Below are 26,547 nucleotides of genomic sequence, written 5' to 3'. Positions count from 1 at the left end.
CCCTCAGATTAAAAGTCTGATGCTCTACCGACTGAGCTATCCAGGCTCTGCAACACTGCAACTAAAAATCAGCTAAAAATGATGTGGACGCACACCAACCTACACTTTAATTCTTAATATGGTTACATATATTAGCAATCAAATATGTAGAGTTTAATAATTAATTGATATTTCAAGCATTTGAAATTTCAGCAGCACACGTAATCTATTTTAAATCCTGAAATTCGTTCTATCTCATTTTCGGCTGACTTAGAAATCATGTCTCTAAATTGACATTGTGAAATTAGTAAAAGGCCAAATACTATTACTAGGTACTAAATTACATGTCCAGCAGTATAACTGGAAATTTACTCTTGGGCATAGATTATGCAACATTTTCAAAGCAAACAGTGTCTGTTTAAATAGACTTTCTTTCACTGCCGTTTTGGTAAATGTCTCTGGTTATGCAGAAGCAGGCATTGTTTGTTACTGTTTCAATTAGTTATAAGATAAAGGAGGGATAAAACTGACCCAGCTAGTATTCCAACCCAAAGACTTTGAATGCTTTCTCTACATTCGCCTAGAACCCCAAGCCGCTATCCATTGCACCAGAGATCCAACCTGATTCAACAAGGTGAACAGAAATTCTCAAATAAAAAGATGAGCTATCAGCGGTTGACCAACTTTATAAAGTGATTTGGAAACTATAAGCAGGGTTCCATTTTGAACATTGAATTGGGGAAAAGATAATCAACATCTCAAACGACATGATACCGTTGCGGTAAGTCTTCTTAACTCTTGTCAAATGGTACACGACCGATGGGTATTTAATGGCTCCATTAAGAGTAACTTGCAATTACTCTAATGGGACTACTCGTTCATTGGATCCTGAAAAGAGCATGTCATTAGAGTACATTTTCTTTAAACAAACCGCCTGAACAGGGACTTGAACCCTGGACCCTCAGATTAAAAGTCTGATGCTCTACCGACTGAGCTATCCAGGCTCTGATACAGCAAACCTCAAAATCACCTAATCAAAATTTGGCAGTGTCCCAACTAACGCTATGTTTCTTAAGATGGTTACCTGAAGAAGGTACCAAATACACTAGAATATAATAATGAATTGATATTTCAAGCATTTGAAATTTCTTCAGTAAATGTAACCTTATTTTTAGTCCTGAAGTTGCTACTATCTCATTTTTTTGCTGACGTCAAATTCATATGTGTTTATTGACATGGTAAAATTAAGGAAGGGCCCAAAATCTTACTTCCGAGTAAATTATATTTTCATCAGTACAGCTGACAATTTCCTCTTCTGCATAGATTACCCAAATTGAACGGTGTCTCTTTAAAATAGACTTCCTTTTACTGACCTTTTTTAGCAAATGATTTTGGTGAAGCAGAAGCATGCATGCATCGCTTATAACTTCTTTAAATAGTTATGAAATAAACAGGGATAAAACTGACTCTGGTGGGATTCGAACCCACAGCCTTTGAATACCTTCTTGACATTCACCTAGAAGTCCAATGCGCTATCCATTGCGCCACAGAGCCAATCTGCTTGAATGAGGTGCACAGATATTCAGAAATGAAATAATGAGCTTTGAGCTGTTGATCAACTTTATAAAGTTCATTGGATACTATAACCATGGCTATATCTTGAATATTGAATTGGGTAAAAGTTATTCACCGTGTCAAACTACATGATACAGTTGGTAAGTCTGCATACAACTTAAGTTTAGTGTATCGTCATCTGATATATGAGACAGATGGGTTTTTCACTTCTCCATGAAAGACGTTTTTTTTTAATTTTGGTAATGGAATATCTTATTCATCATGCAGTGGAACACAAAAAGAATGTACAATCAGAATACTTTTTCTTTAAAGTAGCCGACCGCCTGAACAGGGACTTGAACCCTGGACCCTCAGATTAAAAGTCTGATGCTCTACCGACTGAGCTATCCAGGCTCTGCAACACTGCAACTAAAAATCAGCTAAAAATGATGTGGACGCACACCAACCTACACTTTAATTCTTAATATGGTTACATATATTAGCAATCAAATATGTAGAGTTTAATAATTAATTGATATTTCAAGCATTTGAAATTTCAGCAGCACACGTAATCTATTTTAAATCCTGAAATTCGTTCTATCTCATTTTCGGCTGACTTAGAAATCATGTCTCTAAATTGACATTGTGAAATTAGTAAAAGGCCAAATACTATTACTAGGTACTAAATTACATGTCCAGCAGTATAACTGGAAATTTACTCTTGGGCATAGATTATGCAACATTTTCAAAGCAAACAGTGTCTGTTTAAATAGACTTTCTTTCACTGCCGTTTTGGTAAATGTCTCTGGTTATGCAGAAGCAGGCATTGTTTGTTACTGTTTCAATTAGTTATAAGATAAAGGAGGGATAAAACTGACCCAGCTAGTATTCCAACCCAAAGACTTTGAATGCTTTCTCTACATTCGCCTAGAACCCCAAGCCGCTATCCATTGCACCAGAGATCCAACCTGATTCAACAAGGTGAACAGAAATTCTCAAATAAAAAGATGAGCTATCAGCGGTTGACCAACTTTATAAAGTGATTTGGAAACTATAAGCAGGGTTCCATTTTGAACATTGAATTGGGGAAAAGATAATCAACATCTCAAACGACATGATACCGTTGCGGTAAGTCTTCTTAACTCTTGTCAAATGGTACACGACCGATGGGTATTTAATGGCTCCATTAAGAGTAACTTGCAATTACTCTAATGGGACTACTCGTTCATTGGATCCTGAAAAGAGCATGTCATTAGAGTACATTTTCTTTAAACAAACCGCCTGAACAGGGACTTGAACCCTGGACCCTCAGATTAAAAGTCTGATGCTCTACCGACTGAGCTATCCAGGCTCTGATACAGCAAACCTCAAAATCACCTAATCAAAATTTGGCAGTGTCCCAACTAACGCTATGTTTCTTAAGATGGTTACCTGAAGAAGGTACCAAATACACTAGAATATAATAATGAATTGATATTTCAAGCATTTGAAATTTCTTCAGTAAATGTAACCTTATTTTTAGTCCTGAAGTTGCTACTATCTCATTTTTTTGCTGACGTCAAATTCATATGTGTTTATTGACATGGTAAAATTAAGGAAGGGCCCAAAATCTTACTTCCGAGTAAATTATATTTTCATCAGTACAGCTGACAATTTCCTCTTCTGCATAGATTACCCAAATTGAACGGTGTCTCTTTAAAATAGACTTCCTTTTACTGACCTTTTTTAGCAAATGATTTTGGTGAAGCAGAAGCATGCATGCATCGCTTATAACTTCTTTAAATAGTTATGAAATAAACAGGGATAAAACTGACTCTGGTGGGATTCGAACCCACAGCCTTTGAATACCTTCTTGACATTCACCTAGAAGTCCAATGCGCTATCCATTGCGCCACAGAGCCAATCTGCTTGAATGAGGTGCACAGATATTCAGAAATGAAATAATGAGCTTTGAGCTGTTGATCAACTTTATAAAGTTCATTGGATACTATAACCATGGCTATATCTTGAATATTGAATTGGGTAAAAGTTATTCACCGTGTCAAACTACATGATACAGTTGGTAAGTCTGCATACAACTTAAGTTTAGTGTATCGTCATCTGATATATGAGACAGATGGGTTTTTCACTTCTCCATGAAAGACGTTTTTTTTTAATTTTGGTAATGGAATATCTTATTCATCATGCAGTGGAACACAAAAAGAATGTACAATCAGAATACTTTTTCTTTAAAGTAGCCGACCGCCTGAACAGGGACTTGAACCCTGGACCCTCAGATTAAAAGTCTGATGCTCTACCGACTGAGCTATCCAGGCTCTGCAACACTGCAACTAAAAATCAGCTAAAAATGATGTGGACGCACACCAACCTACACTTTAATTCTTAATATGGTTACATATATTAGCAATCAAATATGTAGAGTTTAATAATTAATTGATATTTCAAGCATTTGAAATTTCAGCAGCACACGTAATCTATTTTAAATCCTGAAATTCGTTCTATCTCATTTTCGGCTGACTTAGAAATCATGTCTCTAAATTGACATTGTGAAATTAGTAAAAGGCCAAATACTATTACTAGGTACTAAATTACATGTCCAGCAGTATAACTGGAAATTTACTCTTGGGCATAGATTATGCAACATTTTCAAAGCAAACAGTGTCTGTTTAAATAGACTTTCTTTCACTGCCGTTTTGGTAAATGTCTCTGGTTATGCAGAAGCAGGCATTGTTTGTTACTGTTTCAATTAGTTATAAGATAAAGGAGGGATAAAACTGACCCAGCTAGTATTCCAACCCAAAGACTTTGAATGCTTTCTCTACATTCGCCTAGAACCCCAAGCCGCTATCCATTGCCCAAGAGATCCAACCTGATTCAACAAGGTGAACAGAAATTCTCAAATAAAAAGATGAGCTATCAGCGGTTGACCAACTTTATAAAGTGATTTGGAAACTATAAGCAGGGTTCCATTTTGAACATTGAATTGGGGAAAAGATAATCAACATCTCAAACGACATGATACCGTTGCGGTAAGTCTTCTTAACTCTTGTCAAATGGTACACGACCGATGGGTATTTAATGGCTCCATTAAGAGTAACTTGCAATTACTCTAATGGGACTACTCGTTCATTGGATCCTGAAAAGAGCATGTCATTAGAGTACATTTTCTTTAAACAAACCGCCTGAACAGGGACTTGAACCCTGGACCCTCAGATTAAAAGTCTGATGCTCTACCGACTGAGCTATCCAGGCTCTGATACAGCAAACCTCAAAATCACCTAATCAAAATTTGGCAGTGTCCCAACTAACGCTATGTTTCTTAAGATGGTTACCTGAAGAAGGTACCAAATACACTAGAATATAATAATGAATTGATATTTCAAGCATTTGAAATTTCTTCAGTAAATGTAACCTTATTTTTAGTCCTGAAGTTGCTACTATCTCATTTTTTTGCTGACGTCAAATTCATATGTGTTTATTGACATGGTAAAATTAAGGAAGGGCCCAAAATCTTACTTCCGAGTAAATTATATTTTCATCAGTACAGCTGACAATTTCCTCTTCTGCATAGATTACCCAAATTGAACGGTGTCTCTTTAAAATAGACTTCCTTTTACTGACCTTTTTTAGCAAATGATTTTGGTGAAGCAGAAGCATGCATGCATCGCTTATAACTTCTTTAAATAGTTATGAAATACACAGGGATAAAACTGACTCTGGTGGGATTCGAACCCACAGCCTTTAAATACCTTCTTGACATTCACCTAGAAGTCCAATGCGCTATCCATTGCGCCACAGAGCCAATCTGCTTGAGTGAGGTGCACAGATATTCAGAAATGAAATAATGAGCTTTGAGCTGTTGATCAACTTTATAAAGTTCATTGGATACTATAACCATGGCTATATTTTGAATATTGAATTGGGTAAAAGTTATTCACCGTGTCAAACTACATGATACAGTTGGTAAGTCTGCATACAACTTAAGTTTAGTGTATCATCATCTGATATATGAGACAGATGGGTTTTTCACTTCTCCATGAAAGACATTTTTTTTTAATTTTGGTAATGGAATATCTTATTCATCATGCAGTGGAACACAAAAAGAATGTACAATCAGAATACTTTTTCTTTAAAGTAGCCTACCGCCTGAACGGGGACTTGAACCCTGGACCCTCAGATTAAAAGTCTGATGCTCTACCGACTGAGCTATCCAGGCTCTGATACAGCAAACCTCAAAATCACCTAATCAAAATTTGGCAGTGTCCCAACTAACGCTATGTTTCTTAAGATGGTTACCTGAAGAAGGTACCAAATACACTAGAATATAATAATGAATTGATATTTCAAGCATTTGAAATTTCTTCAGTAAATGTAACCTTATTTTTAGTCCTGAAGTTGCTACTATCTCATTTTTTTGCTGACGTCAAATTCATATGTGTTTATTGACATGGTAAAATTAAGGAAGGGCCCAAAATCTTACTTCCGAGTAAATTATATTTTCATCAGTACAGCTGACAATTTCCTCTTCTGCATAGATTACCCAAATTGAACGGTGTCTCTTTAAAATAGACTTCCTTTTACTGACCTTTTTTAGCAAATGATTTTGGTGAAGCAGAAGCATGCATGCATCGCTTATAACTTCTTTAAATAGTTATGAAATACACAGGGATAAAACTGACTCTGGTGGGATTCGAACCCACAGCCTTTAAATACCTTCTTGACATTCACCTAGAAGTCCAATGCGCTATCCATTGCGCCACAGAGCCAATCTGCTTGAGTGAGGTGCACAGATATTCAGAAATGAAATAATGAGCTTTGAGCTGTTGATCAACTTTATAAAGTTCATTGGATACTATAACCATGGCTATATTTTGAATATTGAATTGGGTAAAAGTTATTCACCGTGTCAAACTACATGATACAGTTGGTAAGTCTGCATACAACTTAAGTTTAGTGTATCATCATCTGATATATGAGACAGATGGGTTTTTCACTTCTCCATGAAAGACATTTTTTTTTAATTTTGGTAATGGAATATCTTATTCATCATGCAGTGGAACACAAAAAGAATGTACAATCAGAATACTTTTTCTTTAAAGTAGCCTACCGCCTGAACGGGGACTTGAACCCTGGACCCTCAGATTAAAAGTCTGATGCTCTACCGACTGAGCTATCCAGGCTCTGATACAGCAAACCTCAAAATCACCTAATCAAAATTTGGCAGTGTCCCAACTAACGCTATGTTTCATAAGATGGTTACCTGAAGAAGGTACCAAATACACTAGAATATAATAATGAATTGATATTTCAAGCATTTGAAATTTCTTCAGTAAATGTAACCTTATTTTTAGTCCTGAAGTTGCTACTATCTCATTTTTTTGCTGACGTCAAATTCATATGTGTTTATTGACATGGTAAAATTAAGGAAGGGCCCAAAATCTTACTTCCGAGTAAATTATATTTTCATCAGTACAGCTGACAATTTCCTCTTCTGCATAGATCACCCAAATTGAACGGTGTCTCTTTAAAATAGACTTCCTTTTACTGACCTTTTTTAGCAAATGATTTTGGTGAAGCAGAAGCATGCATGCATCGCTTATAACTTCTTTAAATAGTTATGAAATAAACAGGGATAAAACTGACTCTGGTGGGATTCGAACCCACAGCCTTTGAATACCTTCTTGACATTCACCTAGAAGTCCAATGCGCTATCCATTGCGCCACAGAGCCAATCTGCTTGAGTGAGGTGCACAGATATTCAGAAATGAAATAATGAGCTTTGAGCTGTTGATCAACTTTATAAAGTTCATTGGATACTATAACCATGGCTATATTTTGAATATTGAATTGGGTAAAAGTTATTCACCGTGTCAAACTACATGATACAGTTGGTAAGTCTGCATAAAACTTAAGTTTAGTGTATCGTCATCTGATATATGAGACAGATGGGTTTTTCACTTCTCCATGAAAGACGTTTTTTTTTAATTTTGGTAATGGAATATCTTATTCATCATGCAGTGGAACACAAAAAGAATGTACAATCAGAATACTTTTTCTTTAAAGTAGCCGACCGCCTGAACAGGGACTTGAACCCTGGACCCTCAGATTAAAAGTCTGATGCTCTACCGACTGAGCTATCCAGGCTCTGCAACACTGCAACTAAAAATCAGCTAAAAATGATGTGGACGCACACCAACCTACACTTTAATTCTTAATATGGTTACATATATTAGCAATCAAATATGTAGAGTTTAATAATTAATTGATATTTCAAGCATTTGAAATTTCAGCAGCACACGTAATCTATTTTAAATCCTGAAATTCGTTCTATCTCATTTTCGGCTGACTTAGAAATCATGTCTCTAAATTGACATTGTGAAATTAGTAAAAGGCCAAATACTATTACTAGGTACTAAATTACATGTCCAGCAGTATAACTGGAAATTTACTCTTGGGCATAGATTATGCAACATTTTCAAAGCAAACAGTGTCTGTTTAAATAGACTTTCTTTCACTGCCGTTTTGGTAAATGTCTCTGGTTATGCAGAAGCAGGCATTGTTTGTTACTGTTTCAATTAGTTATAAGATAAAGGAGGGATAAAACTGACCCAGCTAGTATTCCAACCCAAAGACTTTGAATGCTTTCTCTACATTCGCCTAGAACCCCAAGCCGCTATCCATTGCCCAAGAGATCCAACCTGATTCAACAAGGTGAACAGAAATTCTCAAATAAAAAGATGAGCTATCAGCGGTTGACCAACTTTATAAAGTGATTTGGAAACTATAAGCAGGGTTCCATTTTGAACATTGAATTGGGGAAAAGATAATCAACATCTCAAACGACATGATACCGTTGCGGTAAGTCTTCTTAACTCTTGTCAAATGGTACACGACCGATGGGTATTTAATGGCTCCATTAAGAGTAACTTGCAATTACTCTAATGGGACTACTCGTTCATTGGATCCTGAAAAGAGCATGTCATTAGAGTACATTTTCTTTAAACAAACCGCCTGAACAGGGACTTGAACCCTGGACCCTCAGATTAAAAGTCTGATGCTCTACCGACTGAGCTATCCAGGCTCTGATACAGCAAACCTCAAAATCACCTAATCAAAATTTGGCAGTGTCCCAACTAACGCTATGTTTCTTAAGATGGTTACCTGAAGAAGGTACCAAATACACTAGAATATAATAATGAATTGATATTTCAAGCATTTGAAATTTCTTCAGTAAATGTAACCTTATTTTTAGTCCTGAAGTTGCTACTATCTCATTTTTTTGCTGACGTCAAATTCATATGTGTTTATTGACATGGTAAAATTAAGGAAGGGCCCAAAATCTTACTTCCGAGTAAATTATATTTTCATCAGTACAGCTGACAATTTCCTCTTCTGCATAGATTACCCAAATTGAACGGTGTCTCTTTAAAATAGACTTCCTTTTACTGACCTTTTTTAGCAAATGATTTTGGTGAAGCAGAAGCATGCATGCATCGCTTATAACTTCTTTAAATAGTTATGAAATACACAGGGATAAAACTGACTCTGGTGGGATTCGAACCCACAGCCTTTAAATACCTTCTTGACATTCACCTAGAAGTCCAATGCGCTATCCATTGCGCCACAGAGCCAATCTGCTTGAGTGAGGTGCACAGATATTCAGAAATGAAATAATGAGCTTTGAGCTGTTGATCAACTTTATAAAGTTCATTGGATACTATAACCATGGCTATATTTTGAATATTGAATTGGGTAAAAGTTATTCACCGTGTCAAACTACATGATACAGTTGGTAAGTCTGCATACAACTTAAGTTTAGTGTATCATCATCTGATATATGAGACAGATGGGTTTTTCACTTCTCCATGAAAGACATTTTTTTTTAATTTTGGTAATGGAATATCTTATTCATCATGCAGTGGAACACAAAAAGAATGTACAATCAGAATACTTTTTCTTTAAAGTAGCCTACCGCCTGAACGGGGACTTGAACCCTGGACCCTCAGATTAAAAGTCTGATGCTCTACCGACTGAGCTATCCAGGCTCTGATACAGCAAACCTCAAAATCACCTAATCAAAATTTGGCAGTGTCCCAACTAACGCTATGTTTCTTAAGATGGTTACCTGAAGAAGGTACCAAATACACTAGAATATAATAATGAATTGATATTTCAAGCATTTGAAATTTCTTCAGTAAATGTAACCTTATTTTTAGTCCTGAAGTTGCTACTATCTCATTTTTTTGCTGACGTCAAATTCATATGTGTTTATTGACATGGTAAAATTAAGGAAGGGCCCAAAATCTTACTTCCGAGTAAATTATATTTTCATCAGTACAGCTGACAATTTCCTCTTCTGCATAGATTACCCAAATTGAACGGTGTCTCTTTAAAATAGACTTCCTTTTACTGACCTTTTTTAGCAAATGATTTTGGTGAAGCAGAAGCATGCATGCATCGCTTATAACTTCTTTAAATAGTTATGAAATACACAGGGATAAAACTGACTCTGGTGGGATTCGAACCCACAGCCTTTAAATACCTTCTTGACATTCACCTAGAAGTCCAATGCGCTATCCATTGCGCCACAGAGCCAATCTGCTTGAGTGAGGTGCACAGATATTCAGAAATGAAATAATGAGCTTTGAGCTGTTGATCAACTTTATAAAGTTCATTGGATACTATAACCATGGCTATATTTTGAATATTGAATTGGGTAAAAGTTATTCACCGTGTCAAACTACATGATACAGTTGGTAAGTCTGCATACAACTTAAGTTTAGTGTATCATCATCTGATATATGAGACAGATGGGTTTTTCACTTCTCCATGAAAGACATTTTTTTTTAATTTTGGTAATGGAATATCTTATTCATCATGCAGTGGAACACAAAAAGAATGTACAATCAGAATACTTTTTCTTTAAAGTAGCCTACCGCCTGAACGGGGACTTGAACCCTGGACCCTCAGATTAAAAGTCTGATGCTCTACCGACTGAGCTATCCAGGCTCTGATACAGCAAACCTCAAAATCACCTAATCAAAATTTGGCAGTGTCCCAACTAACGCTATGTTTCATAAGATGGTTACCTGAAGAAGGTACCAAATACACTAGAATATAATAATGAATTGATATTTCAAGCATTTGAAATTTCTTCAGTAAATGTAACCTTATTTTTAGTCCTGAAGTTGCTACTATCTCATTTTTTTGCTGACGTCAAATTCATATGTGTTTATTGACATGGTAAAATTAAGGAAGGGCCCAAAATCTTACTTCCGAGTAAATTATATTTTCATCAGTACAGCTGACAATTTCCTCTTCTGCATAGATCACCCAAATTGAACGGTGTCTCTTTAAAATAGACTTCCTTTTACTGACCTTTTTTAGCAAATGATTTTGGTGAAGCAGAAGCATGCATGCATCGCTTATAACTTCTTTAAATAGTTATGAAATAAACAGGGATAAAACTGACTCTGGTGGGATTCGAACCCACAGCCTTTGAATACCTTCTTGACATTCACCTAGAAGTCCAATGCGCTATCCATTGCGCCACAGAGCCAATCTGCTTGAGTGAGGTGCACAGATATTCAGAAATGAAATAATGAGCTTTGAGCTGTTGATCAACTTTATAAAGTTCATTGGATACTATAACCATGGCTATATTTTGAATATTGAATTGGGTAAAAGTTATTCACCGTGTCAAACTACATGATACAGTTGGTAAGTCTGCATAAAACTTAAGTTTAGTGTATCGTCATCTGATATATGAGACAGATGGGTTTTTCACTTCTCCATGAAAGACGTTTTTTTTTAATTTTGGTAATGGAATATCTTATTCATCATGCAGTGGAACACAAAAAGAATGTACAATCAGAATACTTTTTCTTTAAAGTAGCCGACCGCCTGAACAGGGACTTGAACCCTGGACCCTCAGATTAAAAGTCTGATGCTCTACCGACTGAGCTATCCAGGCTCTGCAACACTGCAACTAAAAATCAGCTAAAAATGATGTGGACGCACACCAACCTACACTTTAATTCTTAATATGGTTACATATATTAGCAATCAAATATGTAGAGTTTAATAATTAATTGATATTTCAAGCATTTGAAATTTCAGCAGCACACGTAATCTATTTTAAATCCTGAAATTCGTTCTATCTCATTTTCGGCTGACTTAGAAATCATGTCTCTAAATTGACATTGTGAAATTAGTAAAAGGCCAAATACTATTACTAGGTACTAAATTACATGTCCAGCAGTATAACTGGAAATTTACTCTTGGGCATAGATTATGCAACATTTTCAAAGCAAACAGTGTCTGTTTAAATAGACTTTCTTTCACTGCCGTTTTGGTAAATGTCTCTGGTTATGCAGAAGCAGGCATTGTTTGTTACTGTTTCAATTAGTTATAAGATAAAGGAGGGATAAAACTGACCCAGCTAGTATTCCAACCCAAAGACTTTGAATGCTTTCTCTACATTCGCCTAGAACCCCAAGCCGCTATCCATTGCACCAGAGATCCAACCTGATTCAACAAGGTGAACAGAAATTCTCAAATAAAAAGATGAGCTATCAGCGGTTGACCAACTTTATAAAGTGATTTGGAAACTATAAGCAGGGTTCCATTTTGAACATTGAATTGGGGAAAAGATAATCAACATCTCAAACGACATGATACCGTTGCGGTAAGTCTTCTTAACTCTTGTCAAATGGTACACGACCGATGGGTATTTAATGGCTCCATTAAGAGTAACTTGCAATTACTCTAATGGGACTACTCGTTCATTGGATCCTGAAAAGAGCATGTCATTAGAGTACATTTTCTTTAAACAAACCGCCTGAACAGGGACTTGAACCCTGGACCCTCAGATTAAAAGTCTGATGCTCTACCGACTGAGCTATCCAGGCTCTGATACAGCAAACCTCAAAATCACCTAATCAAAATTTGGCAGTGTCCCAACTAACGCTATGTTTCTTAAGATGGTTACCTGAAGAAGGTACCAAATACACTAGAATATAATAATGAATTGATATTTCAAGCATTTGAAATTTCTTCAGTAAATGTAACCTTATTTTTAGTCCTGAAGTTGCTACTATCTCATTTTTTTGCTGACGTCAAATTCATATGTGTTTATTGACATGGTAAAATTAAGGAAGGGCCCAAAATCTTACTTCCGAGTAAATTATATTTTCATCAGTACAGCTGACAATTTCCTCTTCTGCATAGATTACCCAAATTGAACGGTGTCTCTTTAAAATAGACTTCCTTTTACTGACCTTTTTTAGCAAATGATTTTGGTGAAGCAGAAGCATGCATGCATCGCTTATAACTTCTTTAAATAGTTATGAAATAAACAGGGATAAAACTGACTCTGGTGGGATTCGAACCCACAGCCTTTGAATACCTTCTTGACATTCACCTAGAAGTCCAATGCGCTATCCATTGCGCCACAGAGCCAATCTGCTTGAATGAGGTGCACAGATATTCAGAAATGAAATAATGAGCTTTGAGCTGTTGATCAACTTTATAAAGTTCATTGGATACTATAACCATGGCTATATCTTGAATATTGAATTGGGTAAAAGTTATTCACCGTGTCAAACTACATGATACAGTTGGTAAGTCTGCATACAACTTAAGTTTAGTGTATCGTCATCTGATATATGAGACAGATGGGTTTTTCACTTCTCCATGAAAGACGTTTTTTTTTAATTTTGGTAATGGAATATCTTATTCATCATGCAGTGGAACACAAAAAGAATGTACAATCAGAATACTTTTTCTTTAAAGTAGCCGACCGCCTGAACAGGGACTTGAACCCTGGACCCTCAGATTAAAAGTCTGATGCTCTACCGACTGAGCTATCCAGGCTCTGCAACACTGCAACTAAAAATCAGCTAAAAATGATGTGGACGCACACCAACCTACACTTTAATTCTTAATATGGTTACATATATTAGCAATCAAATATGTAGAGTTTAATAATTAATTGATATTTCAAGCATTTGAAATTTCAGCAGCACACGTAATCTATTTTAAATCCTGAAATTCGTTCTATCTCATTTTCGGCTGACTTAGAAATCATGTCTCTAAATTGACATTGTGAAATTAGTAAAAGGCCAAATACTATTACTAGGTACTAAATTACATGTCCAGCAGTATAACTGGAAATTTACTCTGGGGCATAGATTATGCAACATTTTCAAAGCAAACAGTGTCTGTTTAAATAGACTTTCTTTCACTGCCGTTTTGGTAAATGTCTCTGGTTATGCAGAAGCAGGCATTGTTTGTTACTGTTTCAATTAGTTATAAGATAAAGGAGGGATAAAACTGACCCAGCTAGTATTCCAACCCAAAGACTTTGAATGCTTTCTCTACATTCGCCTAGAACCCCAAGCCGCTATCCATTGCACCAGAGATCCAACCTGATTCAACAAGGTGAACAGAAATTCTCAAATAAAAAGATGAGCTATCAGCGGTTGACCAACTTTATAAAGTGATTTGGAAACTATAAGCAGGGTTCCATTTTGAACATTGAATTGGGGAAAAGATAATCAACATCTCAAACGACATGATACCGTTGCGGTAAGTCTTCTTAACTCTTGTCAAATGGTACACGACCGATGGGTATTTAATGGCTCCATTAAGAGTAACTTGCAATTACTCTAATGGGACTACTCGTTCATTGGATCCTGAAAAGAGCATGTCATTAGAGTACATTTTCTTTAAACAAACCGCCTGAACAGGGACTTGAACCCTGGACCCTCAGATTAAAAGTCTGATGCTCTACCGACTGAGCTATCCAGGCTCTGATACAGCAAACCTCAAAATCACCTAATCAAAATTTGGCAGTGTCCCAACTAACGCTATGTTTCTTAAGATGGTTACCTGAAGAAGGTACCAAATACACTAGAATATAATAATGAATTGATATTTCAAGCATTTGAAATTTCTTCAGTAAATGTAACCTTATTTTTAGTCCTGAAGTTGCTACTATCTCATTTTTTTGCTGACGTCAAATTCATATGTGTTTATTGACATGGTAAAATTAAGGAAGGGCCCAAAATCTTACTTCCGAGTAAATTATATTTTCATCAGTACAGCTGACAATTTCCTCTTCTGCATAGATTACCCAAATTGAACGGTGTCTCTTTAAAATAGACTTCCTTTTACTGACCTTTTTTAGCAAATGATTTTGGTGAAGCAGAAGCATGCATGCATCGCTTATAACTTCTTTAAATAGTTATGAAATACACAGGGATAAAACTGACTCTGGTGGGATTCGAACCCACAGCCTTTGAATACCTTCTTGACATTCACCTAGAAGTCCAATGCGCTATCCATTGCGCCACAGAGCCAATCTGCTTGAGTGAGGTGCACAGATATTCAGAAATGAAATAATGAGCTTTGAGCTGTTGATCAACTTTATAAAGTTCATTGGATACTATAACCATGGCTATATTTTGAATATTGAATTGGGTAAAAGTTATTCACCGTGTCAAACTACATGATACAGTTGGTAAGTCTGCATACAACTTAAGTTTAGTGTATCATCATCTGATATATGAGACAGATGGGTTTTTCACTTCTCCATGAAAGACATTTTTTTTTAATTTTGGTAATGGAATATCTTATTCATCATGCAGTGGAACACAAAAAGAATGTACAATCAGAATACTTTTTCTTTAAAGTAGCCTACCGCCTGAACGGGGACTTGAACCCTGGACCCTCAGATTAAAAGTCTGATGCTCTACTGACTGAGCTATCCAGGCTCTGATACAGCAAACCTCAAAATCACCTAATCAAAATTTGGCAGCGTCCCAACTAACGCTATGATTCTTAAGATGGTTACCTGAAGAAGGTACCAAATACACTAGAATATAATAATGAATTGATATTTCAAGCATTTGAAATTTCTTCAGTAAATGTAACCTTATTTTTAGTCCTGAAGTTGCTACTATCTCATTTTTTTGCTGACGTCAAATTCATATGTGTTTATTGACATGGTAAAATTAAGGAAGGGCCCAAAATCTTACTTCCGAGTAAATTATATTTTCATCAGTACAGCTGACAATTTCCTCTTCTGCATAGATCACCCAAATTGAACGGTGTCTCTTTAAAATAGACTTCCTTTTACTGACCTTTTTTAGCAAATGATTTTGGTGAAGCAGAAGCATGCATGCATCGCTTATAACTTCTTTAAATAGTTATGAAATAAACAGGGATAAAACTGACTCTGGTGGGATTCGAACCCACAGCCTTTGAATACCTTCTTGACATTCACCTAGAAGTCCAATGCGCTATCCATTGCGCCACAGAGCCAATCTGCTTGAGTGAGGTGCACAGATATTCAGAAATGAAATAATGAGCTTTGAGCTGTTGATCAACTTTATAAAGTTCATTGGATACTATAACCATGGCTATATTTTGAATATTGAATTGGGTAAAAGTTATTCACCGTGTCAAACTACATGATACAGTTGGTAAGTCTGCATAAAACTTAAGTTTAGTGTATCGTCATCTGATATATGAGACAGATGGGTTTTTCACTTCTCCATGAAAGACGTTTTTTTTTAATTTTGGTAATGGAATATCTTATTCATCATGCAGTGGAACACAAAAAGAATGTACAATCAGAATGCTTTTTCTTTAAAGTAGCCGACCGCCTGAACAGGGACTTGAACCCTGGACCCTCAGATTAAAAGTCTGATGCTCTACCGACTGAGCTATCCAGGCTCTGCAACACTGCAACTAAAAATCAGCTAAAAATGATGTGGACGCACACCAACCTACACTTTAATTCTTAATATGGTTACATATATTAGCAATCAAATATGTAGAGTTTAATAATTAATTGATATTTCAAGCATTTGAAATTTCAGCAGCACACGTAATCTATTTTAAATCCTGAAATTCGTTCTATCTCATTTTCGGCTGACTTAGAAATCATGTCTCTAAATTGACATTGTGAAATTAGTAAAAGGCCAAATACTATTACTAGGTACTAAATTACATGTCCAGCAGTATAACTGGAAATTTACTCTTGGGCATAGATTATGCAACATTTTCAAAGCAAACAGTGTCTGTTTAAATAGACTTTCTTTCACTGCCGTTTTGGTAAATGTCTCTGGTTATGCAGAAGCAGGCATTGTTTGTTACTGTTTCAATTAGTTATAAGATAAAGGAGGGATAAAACTGACCCAGCTAGTATTCCAACCCAAAGACTTTGAATGCTTTCTCTACATTCGCCTAGAACCCCAAGCCGCTATCCATTGCACCAGAGATCCAACCTGATTCAACAAGGTGAACAGAAATTCTCAAATAAAAAGATGAGCTATCAGCGGTTGACCAACTTTATAAAGTGATTTGGAAACTATAAGCAGGGTTCCATTTTGAACATTGAATTGGGGAAAAGATAATCAACATCTCAAACGACATGATACCGTTGCGGTAAGTCTTCTTAACTCTTGTCAAATGGTACACGACCGATGGGTATTTAATGGCTCCATTAAGAGTAACTTGCAATTACTCTAATGGGACTACTCGTTCATTGGATCCTGAAAAGAGCATGTCATTAGAGTACATTTTCTTTAAACAAACTGCCTGAACAGGGACTTGAACCCTGGACCCTCAGATTAAAAGTCTGATGCTCTACCGACTGAGCTATCCAGGCTCTGATACAGCAAACCTCAAAATCACCTAATCAAAATTTGGCAGTGTCCCAACTAACGCTATGTTTCTTAAGATGGTTACCTGAAGAAGGTACCAAATACACTAGAATATAATAATGAATTGATATTTCAAGCATTTGAAATTTCTTCAGTAAATGTAACCTTATTTTTAGTCCTGAAGTTGCTACTATCTCTTTTTTTTGCTGACGTCAAATTCATATGTGTTTATTGACATGGTAAAATTAAGGAAGGGCCCAAAATCTTACTTCCGAGTAAATTATATTTTCATCAGTACAGCTGACAATTTCCTCTTCTGCATAGATTATCCAAATTGAACGGTGTCTCTTTAAAATAGACTTCCTTTTACTGACCTTTTTTAGCAAATGATTTTGGTGAAGCAGAAGCATGCATGCATCGCTTATAACTTCTTTAAATAGTTATGAAATAAACAGGGATAAAACTGACTCTGGTGGGATTCGAACCCACAGCCTTTGAATACCTTCTTAACATTCACCTAGAAGTCCAATGCGCTATCCATTGCGCCACAGAGCCAATCTGCTTGAATGAGGTGCACAGATATTCAGAAATGAAATAATGAGCTTTGAGCTGTTGATCAACTTTATAAAGTTCATTGGATACTATAACCATGGCTATATCTTGAATATTGAATTGGGTAAAAGTTATTCACCGTGTCAAACTACATGATACAGTTGGTAAGTCTGCATACAACTTAAGTTTAGTGTATCGTCATCTGATATATGAGACAGATGGGTTTTTCACTTCTCCATGAAAGACGTTTTTTTTTAATTTTGGTAATGGAATATCTTATTCATCATGCAGTGGAACACAAAAAGAATGTACAATCAGAATACTTTTTCTTTAAAGTAGCCGACCGCCTGAACAGGGACTTGAACCCTGGACCCTCAGATTAAAAGTCTGATGCTCTACCGACTGAGCTATCCAGGCTCTGCAACACTGCAACTAAAAATCAGCTAAAAATGATGTGGACGCACACCAACCTACACTTTAATTCTTAATATGGTTACATATATTAGCAATCAAATATGTAGAGTTTAATAATTAATTGATATTTCAAGCATTTGAAATTTCAGCAGCACACGTAATCTATTTTAAATCCTGAAATTCGTTCTATCTCATTTTCGGCTGACTTAGAAATCATGTCTCTAAATTGACATTGTGAAATTAGTAAAAGGCCAAATACTATTACTAGGTACTAAATTACATGTCCAGCAGTATAACTGGAAATTTACTCTTGGGCATAGATTATGCAACATTTTCAAAGCAAACAGTGTCTGTTTAAATAGACTTTCTTTCACTGCCGTTTTGGTAAATGTCTCTGGTTATGCAGAAGCAGGCATTGTTTGTTACTGTTTCAATTAGTTATAAGATAAAGGAGGGATAAAACTGACCCAGCTAGTATTCCAACCCAAAGACTTTGAATGCTTTCTCTACATTCGCCTAGAACCCCAAGCCGCTATCCATTGCACCAGAGATCCAACCTGATTCAACAAGGTGAACAGAAATTCTCAAATAAAAAGATGAGCTATCAGCGGTTGACCAACTTTATAAAGTGATTTGGAAACTATAAGCAGGGTTCCATTTTGAACATTGAATTGGGGAAAAGATAATCAACATCTCAAACGACATGTTACCGTTGCGGTAAGTCTTCTTAACTCTTGTCAAATGGTACACGACCGATGGGTATTTAATGGCTCCATTAAGAGTAACTTGCAATTACTCTAATGGGACTACTCGTTCATTGGATCCTGAAAAGAGCATGTCATTAGAGTACATTTTCTTTAAACAAACCGCCTGAACAGGGACTTGAACCCTGGACCCTCAGATTAAAAGTCTGATGCTCTACCGACTGAGCTATCCAGGCTCTGATACAGCAAACCTCAAAATCACCTAATCAAAATTTGGCAGTGTCCCAACTAACGCTATGTTTCTTAAGATGGTTACCTGAAGAAGGTACCAAATACACTAGAATATAATAATGAATTGATATTTCAAGCATTTGAAATTTCTTCAGTAAATGTAACCTTATTTTTAGTCCTGAAGTTGCTACTATCTCATTTTTTTGCTGACGTCAAATTCATATGTGTTTATTGACATGGTAAAATTAAGGAAGGGCCCAAAATCTTACTTCCGAGTAAATTATATTTTCATCAGTACAGCTGACAATTTCCTCTTCTGCATAGATTACCCAAATTGAACGGTGTCTCTTTAAAATAGACTTCCTTTTACTGACCTTTTTTAGCAAATGATTTTGGTGAAGCAGAAGCATGCATGCATCGCTTATAACTTCTTTAAATAGTTATGAAATAAACAGGGATAAAACTGACTCTGGTGGGATTCGAACCCACAGCCTTTGAATACCTTCTTGACATTCACCTAGAAGTCCAATGCGCTATCCATTGCGCCACAGAGCCAATCTGCTTGAATGAGGTGCACAGATATTCAGAAATGAAATAATGAGCTTTGAGCTGTTGATCAACTTTATAAAGTTCATTGGATACTATAACCATGGCTATATCTTGAATATTGAATTGGGTAAAAGTTATTCACCGTGTCAAACTACATGATACAGTTGGTAAGTCTGCATACAACTTAAGTTTAGTGTATCGTCATCTGATATATGAGACAGATGGGTTTTTCACTTCTCCATGAAAGACGTTTTTTTTTAATTTTGGTAATGGAATATCTTATTCATCATGCAGTGGAACACAAAAAGAATGTACAATCAGAATACTTTTTCTTTAAAGTAGCCGACCGCCTGAACAGGGACTTGAACCCTGGACCCTCAGATTAAAAGTCTGATGCTCTACCGACTGAGCTATCCAGGCTCTGCAACACTGCAACTAAAAATCAGCTAAAAATGATGTGGACGCACACCAACCTACACTTTAATTCTTAATATGGTTACATATATTAGCAATCAAATATGTAGAGTTTAATAATTAATTGATATTTCAAGCATTTGAAATTTCAGCAGCACACGTAATCTATTTTAAATCCTGAAATTCGTTCTATCTCATTTTCGGCTGACTTAGAAATCATGTCTCTAAATTGACATTGTGAAATTAGTAAAAGGCCAAATACTATTACTAGGTACTAAATTACATGTCCAGCAGTATAACTGGAAATTTACTCTTGGGCATAGATTATGCAACATTTTCAAAGCAAACAGTGTCTGTTTAAATAGACTTTCTTTCACTGCCGTTTTGGTAAATGTCTCTGGTTATGCAGAAGCAGGCATTGTTTGTTACTGTTTCAATTAGTTATAAGATAAAGGAGGGATAAAACTGACCCAGCTAGTATTCCAACCCAAAGACTTTGAATGCTTTCTCTACATTCGCCTAGAACCCCAAGCCGCTATCCATTGCACCAGAGATCCAACCTGATTCAACAAGGTGAACAGAAATTCTCAAATAAAAAGACGAGCTATCAGCGGTTGACCAACTTTATAAAGTGATTTGGAAACTATAAGCAGGGTTCCATTTTGAACATTGAATTGGGGAAAAGATAATCAACATCTCAAACGACATGATACCGTTGCGGTAAGTCTTCTTAACTCTTGTCAAATGGTACACGACCGATGGGTATTTAATGGCTCCATTAAGAGTAACTTGCAATTACTCTAATGGGACTACTCGTTCATTGGATCCTGAAAAGAGCATGTCATTAGAGTACATTTTCTTTAAACAAACCGCCTGAACAGGGACTTGAACCCTGGACCCTCAGATTAAAAGTCTGATGCTCTACCGACTGAGCTATCCAGGCTCTGATACAGCAAACCTCAAAATCACCTAATCAAAATTTGGCAGTGTCCCAACTAACGCTATGTTTCTTAAGATGGTTACCTGAAGAAGGTACCAAATACACTAGAATATAATAATGAATTGATATTTCAAGCATTTGAAATTTCTTCAGTAAATGTAACCTTATTTTTAGTCCTGAAGTTGCTACTATCTCATTTTTTTGCTGACGTCAAATTCATATGTGTTTATTGACATGGTAAAATTAAGGAAGGGCCCAAAATCTTACTTCCGAGTAAATTATATTTTCATCAGTACAGCTGACAATTTCCTCTTCTGCATAGATTACCCAAATTGAACGGTGTCTCTTTAAAATAGACTTCCTTTTACTGACCTTTTTTAGCAAATGATTTTGGTGAAGCAGAAGCATGCATGCATCGCTTATAACTTCTTTAAATAGTTATGAAATACACAGGGATAAAACTGACTCTGGTGGGATTCGAACCCACAGCCTTTGAATACCTTCTTGACATTCACCTAGAAGTCCAATGCGCTATCCATTGCGCCACAGAGCCAATCTGCTTGAGTGAGGTGCACAGATATTCAGAAATGAAATAATGAGCTTTGAGCTGTTGATCAACTTTATAAAGTTCATTGGATACTATAACCATGGCTATATTTTGAATATTGAATTGGGTAAAAGTTATTCACCGTGTCAAACTACATGATACAGTTGGTAAGTCTGCATACAACTTAAGTTTAGTGTATCATCATCTGATATATGAGACAGATGGGTTTTTCACTTCTCCATGAAAGACATTTTTTTTTAATTTTGGTAATGGAATATCTTATTCATCATGCAGTGGAACACAAAAAGAATGTACAATCAGAATACTTTTTCTTTAAAGTAGCCTACCGCCTGAACGGGGACTTGAACCCTGGACCCTCAGATTAAAAGTCTGATGCTCTACTGACTGAGCTATCCAGGCTCTGATACAGCAAACCTCAAAATCACCTAATCAAAATTTGGCAGCGTCCCAACTAACGCTATGATTCTTAAGATGGTTACCTGAAGAAGGTACCAAATACACTAGAATATAATAATGAATTGATATTTCAAGCATTTGAAATTTCTTCAGTAAATGTAACCTTATTTTTAGTCCTGAAGTTGCTACTATCTCATTTTTTTGCTGACGTCAAATTCATATGTGTTTATTGACATGGTAAAATTAAGGAAGGGCCCAAAATCTTACTTCCGAGTAAATTATATTTTCATCAGTACAGCTGACAATTTCCTCTTCTGCATAGATCACCCAAATTGAACGGTGTCTCTTTAAAATAGACTTCCTTTTACTGACCTTTTTTAGCAAATGATTTTGGTGAAGCAGAAGCATGCATGCATCGCTTATAACTTCTTTAAATAGTTATGAAATAAACAGGGATAAAACTGACTCTGGTGGGATTCGAACCCACAGCCTTTGAATACCTTCTTGACATTCACCTAGAAGTCCAATGCGCTATCCATTGCGCCACAGAGCCAATCTGCTTGAGTGAGGTGCACAGATATTCAGAAATGAAATAATGAGCTTTGAGCTGTTGATCAACTTTATAAAGTTCATTGGATACTATAACCATGGCTATATTTTGAATATTGAATTGGGTAAAAGTTATTCACCGTGTCAAACTACATGATACAGTTGGTAAGTCTGCATAAAACTTAAGTTTAGTGTATCGTCATCTGATATATGAGACAGATGGGTTTTTCACTTCTCCATGAAAGACGTTTTTTTTTAATTTTGGTAATGGAATATCTTATTCATCATGCAGTGGAACACAAAAAGAATGTACAATCAGAATACTTTTTCTTTAAAGTAGCCGACCGCCTGAACAGGGACTTGAACCCTGGACCCTCAGATTAAAAGTCTGATGCTCTACCGACTGAGCTATCCAGGCTCTGCAACACTGCAACTAAAAATCAGCTAAAAATGATGTGGACGCACACCAACCTACACTTTAATTCTTAATATGGTTACATATATTAGCAATCAAATATGTAGAGTTTAATAATTAATTGATATTTCAAGCATTTGAAATTTCAGCAGCACACGTAATCTATTTTAAATCCTGAAATTCGTTCTATCTCATTTTCGGCTGACTTAGAAATCATGTCTCTAAATTGACATTGTGAAATTAGTAAAAGGCCAAATACTATTACTAGGTACTAAATTACATGTCCAGCAGTATAACTGGAAATTTACTCTTGGGCATAGATTATGCAACATTTTCAAAGCAAACAGTGTCTGTTTAAATAGACTTTCTTTCACTGCCGTTTTGGTAAATGTCTCTGGTTATGCAGAAGCAGGCATTGTTTGTTACTGTTTCAATTAGTTATAAGATAAAGGAGGGATAAAACTGACCCAGCTAGTATTCCAACCCAAAGACTTTGAATGCTTTCTCTACATTCGCCTAGAACCCCAAGCCGCTATCCATTGCACCAGAGATCCAACCTGATTCAACAAGGTGAACAGAAATTCTCAAATAAAAAGATGAGCTATCAGCGGTTGACCAACTTTATAAAGTGATTTGGAAACTATAAGCAGGGTTCCATTTTGAACATTGAATTGGGGAAAAGATAATCAACATCTCAAACGACATGATACCGTTGCGGTAAGTCTTCTTAACTCTTGTCAAATGGTACACGACCGATGGGTATTTAATGGCTCCATTAAGAGTAACTTGCAATTACTCTAATGGGACTACTCGTTCATTGGATCCTGAAAAGAGCATGTCATTAGAGTACATTTTCTTTAAACAAACTGCCTGAACAGGGACTTGAACCCTGGACCCTCAGATTAAAAGTCTGATGCTCTACCGACTGAGCTATCCAGGCTCTGATACAGCAAACCTCAAAATCACCTAATCAAAATTTGGCAGTGTCCCAACTAACGCTATGTTTCTTAAGATGGTTACCTGAAGAAGGTACCAAATACACTAGAATATAATAATGAATTGATATTTCAAGCATTTGAAATTTCTTCAGTAAATGTAACCTTATTTTTAGTCCTGAAGTTGCTACTATCTCTTTTTTTTGCTGACGTCAAATTCATATGTGTTTATTGACATGGTAAAATTAAGGAAGGGCCCAAAATCTTACTTCCGAGTAAATTATATTTTCATCAGTACAGCTGACAATTTCCTCTTCTGCATAGATTATCCAAATTGAACGGTGTCTCTTTAAAATAGACTTCCTTTTACTGACCTTTTTTAGCAAATGATTTTGGTGAAGCAGAAGCATGCATGCATCGCTTATAACTTCTTTAAATAGTTATGAAATAAACAGGGATAAAACTGACTCTGGTGGGATTCGAACCCACAGCCTTTGAATACCTTCTTAACATTCACCTAGAAGTCCAATGCGCTATCCATTGCGCCACAGAGCCAATCTGCATGAATGAGGTGCACAGATATTCAGAAATGAAATAATGAGCTTTGAGCTGTTGATCAACTTTATAAAGTTCATTGGATACTATAACCATGGCTATATCTTGAATATTGAATTGGGTAAAAGTTATTCACCGTGTCAAACTACATGATACAGTTGGTAAGTCTGCATACAACTTAAGTTTAGTGTATCGTCATCTGATATATGAGACAGATGGGTTTTTCACTTCTCCATGAAAGACGTTTTTTTTTAATTTTGGTAATGGAATATCTTATTCATCATGCAGTGGAACACAAAAAGAATGTACAATCAGAATACTTTTTCTTTAAAGTAGCCGACCGCCTGAACAGGGACTTGAACCCTGGACCCTCAGATTAAAAGTCTGATGCTCTACCGACTGAGCTATCCAGGCTCTGCAACACTGCAACTAAAAATCAGCTAAAAATGATGTGGACGCACACCAACCTACACTTTAATTCTTAATATGGTTACATATATTAGCAATCAAATATGTAGAGTTTAATAATTAATTGATATTTCAAGCATTTGAAATTTCAGCAGCACACGTAATCTATTTTAAATCCTGAAATTCGTTCTATCTCATTTTCGGCTGACTTAGAAATCATGTCTCTAAATTGACATTGTGAAATTAGTAAAAGGCCAAATACTATTACTAGGTACTAAATTACATGTCCAGCAGTATAACTGGAAATTTACTCTTGGGCATAGATTATGCAACATTTTCAAAGCAAACAGTGTCTGTTTAAATAGACTTTCTTTCACTGCCGTTTTGGTAAATGTCTCTGGTTATGCAGAAGCAGGCATTGTTTGTTACTGTTTCAATTAGTTATAAGATAAAGGAGGGATAAAACTGACCCAGCTAGTATTCCAACCCAAAGACTTTGAATGCTTTCTCTACATTCGCCTAGAACCCCAAGCCGCTATCCATTGCACCAGAGATCCAACCTGATTCAACAAGGTGAACAGAAATTCTCAAATAAAAAGATGAGCTATCAGCGGTTGACCAACTTTATAAAGTGATTTGGAAACTATAAGCAGGGTTCCATTTTGAACATTGAATTGGGGAAAAGATAATCAACATCTCAAACGACATGATACCGTTGCGGTAAGTCTTCTTAACTCTTGTCAAATGGTACACAACCGATGGGTATTTAATGGCTCCATTAAGAGTAACTTGCAATTACTCTAATGGGACTACTCGTTCATTGGATCCTGAAAAGAGCATGTCATTAGAGTACATTTTCTTTAAACAAACCGCCTGAACAGGGACTTGAACCCTGGACCCTCAGATTAAAAGTCTGATGCTCTACCGACTGAGCTATCCAGGCTCTGATACAGCAAACCTCAAAATCACCTAATCAAAATTTGGCAGTGTCCCAACTAACGCTATGTTTCTTAAGATGGTTACCTGAAGAAGGTACCAAATACACTAGAATATAATAATGAATTGATATTTCAAGCATTTGAAATTTCTTCAGTAAATGTAACCTTATTTTTAGTCCTGAAGTTGCTACTATCTCATTTTTTTGCTGACGTCAAATTCATATGTGTTTATTGACATGGTAAAATTAAGGAAGGGCCCAAAATCTTACTTCCGAGTAAATTATATTTTCATCAGTACAGCTGACAATTTCCTCTTCTGCATAGATTACCCAAATTGAACGGTGTCTCTTTAAAATAGACTTCCTTTTACTGACCTTTTTTAGCAAATGATTTTGGTGAAGCAGAAGCATGCATGCATCGCTTATAACTTCTTTAAATAGTTATGAAATAAACAGGGATAAAACTGACTCTGGTGGGATTCGAACCCACAGCCTTTGAATACCTTCTTGACATTCACCTAGAAGTCCAATGCGCTATCCATTGCGCCACAGAGCCAATCTGCTTGAGTGAGGTGCACAGATATTCAGAAATGAAATAATGAGCTTTGAGCTGTTGATCAACTTTATAAAGTTCATTGGATACTATAACCATGGCTATATTTTGAATATTGAATTGGGTAAAAGTTATTCACCGTGTCAAACTACATGATACAGTTGGTAAGTCTGCATAAAACTTAAGTTTAGTGTATCGTCATCTGATATATGAGACAGATGGG

The 26,547-nt window shown here is 36.1% G+C and overlaps 19 non-coding genes across 19 annotated transcripts; all 19 read right to left on the bottom strand.

The window, feature by feature from the left end:
- Nucleotides 1–1,442: 1,442 nt before the first annotated feature.
- On the bottom strand, nucleotides 1,443–1,533 carry TRNAR-UCU (transfer RNA arginine (anticodon UCU)). The gene is given in 2 exon segments: nucleotides 1,443–1,478; nucleotides 1,497–1,533. It is a non-coding gene; the product is annotated as a tRNA-Arg (tRNA).
- Nucleotides 1,534–3,343: 1,810 nt separating this feature from the next.
- On the bottom strand, nucleotides 3,344–3,434 carry TRNAR-UCU (transfer RNA arginine (anticodon UCU)). Its single transcript is given in 2 exon segments — nucleotides 3,344–3,379; nucleotides 3,398–3,434. It is a non-coding gene; the product is annotated as a tRNA-Arg (tRNA).
- Nucleotides 3,435–5,244: 1,810 nt separating this feature from the next.
- TRNAR-UCU (transfer RNA arginine (anticodon UCU)) lies at nucleotides 5,245–5,335 on the bottom strand. The gene is given in 2 exon segments: nucleotides 5,245–5,280; nucleotides 5,299–5,335. It is a non-coding gene; the product is annotated as a tRNA-Arg (tRNA).
- An 873-nt stretch (nucleotides 5,336–6,208) lies between these two features.
- TRNAR-UCU (transfer RNA arginine (anticodon UCU)) lies at nucleotides 6,209–6,299 on the bottom strand. The gene is given in 2 exon segments: nucleotides 6,209–6,244; nucleotides 6,263–6,299. It is a non-coding gene; the product is annotated as a tRNA-Arg (tRNA).
- Nucleotides 6,300–7,172: 873 nt separating this feature from the next.
- On the bottom strand, nucleotides 7,173–7,263 carry TRNAR-UCU (transfer RNA arginine (anticodon UCU)). Its single transcript is given in 2 exon segments — nucleotides 7,173–7,208; nucleotides 7,227–7,263. It is a non-coding gene; the product is annotated as a tRNA-Arg (tRNA).
- A 1,810-nt stretch (nucleotides 7,264–9,073) lies between these two features.
- Nucleotides 9,074–9,164, bottom strand: TRNAR-UCU (transfer RNA arginine (anticodon UCU)). Its single transcript is given in 2 exon segments — nucleotides 9,074–9,109; nucleotides 9,128–9,164. It is a non-coding gene; the product is annotated as a tRNA-Arg (tRNA).
- Nucleotides 9,165–10,037: 873 nt separating this feature from the next.
- On the bottom strand, nucleotides 10,038–10,128 carry TRNAR-UCU (transfer RNA arginine (anticodon UCU)). Its single transcript is given in 2 exon segments — nucleotides 10,038–10,073; nucleotides 10,092–10,128. It is a non-coding gene; the product is annotated as a tRNA-Arg (tRNA).
- Nucleotides 10,129–11,001: 873 nt separating this feature from the next.
- TRNAR-UCU (transfer RNA arginine (anticodon UCU)) lies at nucleotides 11,002–11,092 on the bottom strand. Its single transcript is given in 2 exon segments — nucleotides 11,002–11,037; nucleotides 11,056–11,092. It is a non-coding gene; the product is annotated as a tRNA-Arg (tRNA).
- A 1,810-nt stretch (nucleotides 11,093–12,902) lies between these two features.
- On the bottom strand, nucleotides 12,903–12,993 carry TRNAR-UCU (transfer RNA arginine (anticodon UCU)). The gene is given in 2 exon segments: nucleotides 12,903–12,938; nucleotides 12,957–12,993. It is a non-coding gene; the product is annotated as a tRNA-Arg (tRNA).
- A 1,810-nt stretch (nucleotides 12,994–14,803) lies between these two features.
- TRNAR-UCU (transfer RNA arginine (anticodon UCU)) lies at nucleotides 14,804–14,894 on the bottom strand. Its single transcript is given in 2 exon segments — nucleotides 14,804–14,839; nucleotides 14,858–14,894. It is a non-coding gene; the product is annotated as a tRNA-Arg (tRNA).
- An 873-nt stretch (nucleotides 14,895–15,767) lies between these two features.
- On the bottom strand, nucleotides 15,768–15,858 carry TRNAR-UCU (transfer RNA arginine (anticodon UCU)). The gene is given in 2 exon segments: nucleotides 15,768–15,803; nucleotides 15,822–15,858. It is a non-coding gene; the product is annotated as a tRNA-Arg (tRNA).
- A 1,278-nt stretch (nucleotides 15,859–17,136) lies between these two features.
- On the bottom strand, nucleotides 17,137–17,209 carry TRNAK-UUU (transfer RNA lysine (anticodon UUU)). Its single transcript has one exon. It is a non-coding gene; the product is annotated as a tRNA-Lys (tRNA).
- Nucleotides 17,210–17,668: 459 nt separating this feature from the next.
- TRNAR-UCU (transfer RNA arginine (anticodon UCU)) lies at nucleotides 17,669–17,759 on the bottom strand. Its single transcript is given in 2 exon segments — nucleotides 17,669–17,704; nucleotides 17,723–17,759. It is a non-coding gene; the product is annotated as a tRNA-Arg (tRNA).
- Nucleotides 17,760–19,569: 1,810 nt separating this feature from the next.
- On the bottom strand, nucleotides 19,570–19,660 carry TRNAR-UCU (transfer RNA arginine (anticodon UCU)). Its single transcript is given in 2 exon segments — nucleotides 19,570–19,605; nucleotides 19,624–19,660. It is a non-coding gene; the product is annotated as a tRNA-Arg (tRNA).
- Nucleotides 19,661–21,470: 1,810 nt separating this feature from the next.
- TRNAR-UCU (transfer RNA arginine (anticodon UCU)) lies at nucleotides 21,471–21,561 on the bottom strand. The gene is given in 2 exon segments: nucleotides 21,471–21,506; nucleotides 21,525–21,561. It is a non-coding gene; the product is annotated as a tRNA-Arg (tRNA).
- An 873-nt stretch (nucleotides 21,562–22,434) lies between these two features.
- TRNAR-UCU (transfer RNA arginine (anticodon UCU)) lies at nucleotides 22,435–22,525 on the bottom strand. Its single transcript is given in 2 exon segments — nucleotides 22,435–22,470; nucleotides 22,489–22,525. It is a non-coding gene; the product is annotated as a tRNA-Arg (tRNA).
- Nucleotides 22,526–23,803: 1,278 nt separating this feature from the next.
- Nucleotides 23,804–23,876, bottom strand: TRNAK-UUU (transfer RNA lysine (anticodon UUU)). Its single transcript has one exon. It is a non-coding gene; the product is annotated as a tRNA-Lys (tRNA).
- Nucleotides 23,877–24,335: 459 nt separating this feature from the next.
- Nucleotides 24,336–24,426, bottom strand: TRNAR-UCU (transfer RNA arginine (anticodon UCU)). Its single transcript is given in 2 exon segments — nucleotides 24,336–24,371; nucleotides 24,390–24,426. It is a non-coding gene; the product is annotated as a tRNA-Arg (tRNA).
- Nucleotides 24,427–26,236: 1,810 nt separating this feature from the next.
- On the bottom strand, nucleotides 26,237–26,327 carry TRNAR-UCU (transfer RNA arginine (anticodon UCU)). Its single transcript is given in 2 exon segments — nucleotides 26,237–26,272; nucleotides 26,291–26,327. It is a non-coding gene; the product is annotated as a tRNA-Arg (tRNA).
- Between the last annotated feature and the right edge of the window lie 220 nt (nucleotides 26,328–26,547).

The sequence above is a fragment of the Triturus cristatus genome, chromosome 4_1 (genome assembly GCF_964204655.1).
Source record: "Triturus cristatus chromosome 4_1, aTriCri1.1, whole genome shotgun sequence".
NCBI classification, from domain to species: Eukaryota; Metazoa; Chordata; class Amphibia; order Caudata; family Salamandridae; genus Triturus; species Triturus cristatus.
The sequence above is the reverse complement of the archived record's forward strand: the minus strand, read 5'-3'. Positions and strand labels throughout refer to the sequence as shown.